This window comes from Leguminivora glycinivorella, chromosome Z (assembly GCF_023078275.1).
Source record: "Leguminivora glycinivorella isolate SPB_JAAS2020 chromosome Z, LegGlyc_1.1, whole genome shotgun sequence".
In the NCBI taxonomy this organism is placed as follows: domain Eukaryota; kingdom Metazoa; phylum Arthropoda; class Insecta; order Lepidoptera; family Tortricidae; genus Leguminivora; species Leguminivora glycinivorella.
In genome coordinates this window covers 1,447,483-1,451,470 of record NC_062998.1, presented here as the reverse complement: position 1 = coordinate 1,451,470, position 3,988 = coordinate 1,447,483, and the positions used below count along the sequence as shown (strand labels likewise).

General features: G+C 40.2%; 1 non-coding gene across 1 annotated transcript; it reads left to right on the top strand.

The window, feature by feature from the left end:
• The first annotated feature begins 3,375 nt into the window (after positions 1–3,375).
• Trnat-cgu lies at positions 3,376–3,447 on the top strand. Its single transcript has one exon. It is a non-coding gene; the product is annotated as a tRNA-Thr (tRNA).
• Positions 3,448–3,988: the final 541 nt, after the last annotated feature.

Genomic DNA, 3,988 nt, shown 5'->3' with positions numbered 1-3,988 from the left:
CGGCCAGTCCTACGAAGAGCCTAGCCCTATGCGGACGCGCGCGGGAACTTTTTAAAAAGTAAAATTCTTGTCGTTGATTTGAGTGATGGAATTTGAAAAGTTGTTTCGGCGGGAAAGCGCAAGGATTTTGACAGATGACGCCCGCTCTGAACAGGTGCGTTCGCGTATACATAATGGATATAGATTAGCAGAGCTATTGTGCTTTTTCAAATGTGTTTTTTTAAGCGACGCTAACCCTTTGTGTGGTTGATTGAAAAGACTGAGAAACTGTCACTTGAGAGATTTAATTTTACTACTAATCTATTTTTTACAGGTTTGTGTTAGTTGTGTTACTGCTCTAATATAATAACCTTGACCTACATATTTGTATTTGTAAGTTTTCAGCAAGTATTATATCTTATTAGCTACGACGAAATCATTTAAGAGTCCGCAAGGAGCTTGGTCGAATTTTCTTCCCCAATACAATCGATGTTTTGTTCGTATTTTATTTAAAACTTTATGTAAAGAAACTTTGCACGTAGGACATGAGATATACCGCGAGCGGAGATGAGTTTATATTGCTGCATATCCATACTAATATTATAAATGGGAAAGTGTGTGTGTGTCTGTTTGTTTGTCCGTCTTTCACGGCAAACCGGAGCGACGAATTGACGTGATTTTTTAAGTGGAGATAGTTGAAGGGATGGAGAGTGACATAGGCTACTTTTCGTCTCTTTCTAACGCGAGCGAAGCCGCGGGCAAAAGCTAGTTCTAAAATAAACGAAACAGCAAAAACACGCTTTGTATGACAAATAAACCGCTGTGTTTTCACAACTATGGGTCAGTATAATAAAGAGTACTATCGTACAGTATGGCCACTCCCGTTCCCCGCTGAAAGTGCCGCCCACCCCCTCTCGGTTACCTCACAGTTACCGCTTGTCAAAAACGCAAACAGTCGACCTATCATATTGCACTCATACAAGCATATTACGCGTTCACCTACACGAGCCTAGAATGTGTGATAGGAACGCGCCTCTTTCATATATTTGCTCGCCGGTGTCCGAAGTGTGACTTTGGTATCTGAAGCTAAGTACCTAAATGAACAAATTTTCGACCTATTAATCTGAGACATGCAAAACGAAAGCAAATTAATGACGGGTGATAGAGACGTATGGAAGAGGAAGACATGCCGCACCGACCCCATGTGACTGGGATAAGGGTAAGAATATGATGATGTAAAAAGTCTCATTAAGAGATCTATTACCTACTTCGGCGATGTGATCGTCAATAGACTCCTTTACAATTTAGCACAGAGTTTCTAAATGAGAACTAAGTTAACTAGGTTTGTATCGAAAACCGAGCTAGCTACGGACTCTTAAGCTACTTACGCCTAAATACGAACACGTAATTATAAGTAAGTACAGTCAAATGTAAAAATATGGGTGTCCAAAAGTTGCCCAAAACATGTTCCATATCTCTTATGCCGAAGAGCTAAGATGCTCGGTCGCACGTATTGGGGCCCTGCTTGTTAAGCCACAGTACTGGGTTTGAATCCCGGTAAGGATCACAGATGCTCCTGAGTAACGGATGTTTCTTATTATGAATTGAAATAGATATTATACACGAAAGATAAAACGACAAAGCCCACTGGTGGCGAGCCGGGAATCGAACCCGGGTCTTCAGCTTACGCGGCTTTGATTTGTTCCCTAGTTATACATATAAGTAATATTGTCTTCGGTAACCGTGAACCGTTACTCATGACATAAAACTATGGAAACGGATTATATCGCGTATAATGAATTTACAATTCATCCCGACATTTCGAACAAGTGGACAGCAACAACAACAGAACCGACTTCTGAGAACAAGTGTTAATTATTTACTAGCTTTTGCCCGTGGCTTCGCTCGCGTCAGAAAGAGACAAAAAGTAGCCTATGTCACTCTCCATCCCTTCAACTATCTCCACTTAAAAGATCACATCAATTCGTTGCTCCGTTTTGCCGTGAAAGACGGACTAACAAACAGACACACACACTTTCCCATTTATAACATTAGTATGGACATGGATATCGTAGTCTGCAATGTACCCACAACACAAGCCTTCTTGAGCTTACCGTTGGACTCATCAGTCAATATGTGTTAGTGTCCTATAATAATATTTATTATTTTTCATCACCCATATTTTTAACCCCCGACGCAAAACCGACGGGGTGTTATAAGTTTGACGTGTACGTGACGTGTGTGTGTGTCTGTCTGTCTGTCTGTGTGTGTGTCTGTCTGTGCCATCGTAGCTCCCGAAGGGATGAACCGATTTAGATTTAGTTTTTTTTATTGATTTAAACTAACACGATCTTCACTCATATTATTAAATTAAAACGGGACTTAACCGGGACCCTAGCGTAAAAGTGACTGATGACAATCAAGTGCGGGTAGTTCGAAAAACTCGTAGAGCTAGAAGATGTTGATACAACTCCCAGCCAGTCTACCCGTGACCACGGACGTAATGTCATGTCCGAAACGTCGGGTTAAATATAAAACGTAAGTTTTACGCGATTAAGTCCCGTTTTAATTTAGTTTTTTTTGTCTGAAAGCTGAGTTATTACACTTGACTCTATTGACTAAAAAAAGAATATAAGATACAAAGAAAGGAACCGGCTTGCGGCATTTTCTGGCATTCAATTTGCAAAGTTTCTTTCCCTAGTTTTTAACTTTTGTTACCTAGTTATCGTTTCATTTAAATGCGCATTTTCCTTCGTTAAAATTAGGTTTTGCTGTTTTTAACGCGGGACTGTTAATTATGTAAATACTTCTGGAAGACCGGTTAGAAAAAAAAAAGCGCTGGTGACCTAGCGGTAAGAGCGTGCGACTTTCGATCCGGAGGTCGCGGGTTCGAACCCCGGCTTGTAACAATGAGTTTTTCTGAACTTATGTGCGAAATGTCATTTGAAATTTGCCAGTCGCTTATCGGTGAAGGAAAATATCGTGAAGAAACCGGACTTATTCCAATAAGGCCTAGTTACCCTCCGGGTTGGAAGGTCAGATGGTAGTTGCTTTTGTAAACCTAGTGCCTACGCCAAATCATGGGATTAGTTGTCAAAGCGGACCCCAGGCTCCCATGAGCCGTGGCAAATGCCGGGATAACGCAAGGAGGATGATGACTTCTGGAAGACCGGTTTGGGTTAGCGGATCGCGTTTATTAAGCCTATGCAAGGTTATAGGTTCGAGTCCCGGGTTGACAAAGCTAATTTTATCATTCATATATGACACATAATTATATATCCACAGTGGTTTCTTTGCTACAGCTACACAATCTAAAGAAATGTAGATGAATTGAAATAGATATTATACGCGAAATAAAAAAAACGACAAGGCCCACTGGTGGCCGAGCCGGGGCGAGGGCGGGTGGTCTAGTGGTAATGACGTTAGCCGCGTAAGCTGAAGACCCGGGTTCGATTCCCGGCTCGGCCACCAGTGAACCTTGTCGTTATGATATCTATTTCAATTTATAATTTATATATAAATAGTAGTGTGACTATTTGAAAAAAGAACAAATCAAAAGGCGATCAACAACAGGCGATCTTTTCCACAACATCTGGGTGACAGGAAATGAGGAACTCAATATAAATTTAATGTAGAATAGTGGAAAGCCGGTTGGTTGTATTCGAAAATGTTACTAAGATACGATACTGTTCTGTCAGTGTCAATTGTTCGTCAATCAACAACGGCATGGTCAAATTTGATATTTGAGCATTTCTTTTTTTTTTGCCACTTTTATGAAGTGTGATATTATTGAAAAAAAAAATGCTATTTCTATTCGGAATTACTAGCTTTTTCAATCCTAGTAGTTAAAAAAATTGTCTCATACGATTTTTTTCTTATTTTGTTACCATTTTCCGTACATGTTGTATGGGGTAACAAAAGAGGAAAGTAACAAAAATGTATGAAAATTCTGGGACACTTTTTGTCTCCCAGTGAGATTGAAAGTACTCGTGATTCTGAGTAAAATTCA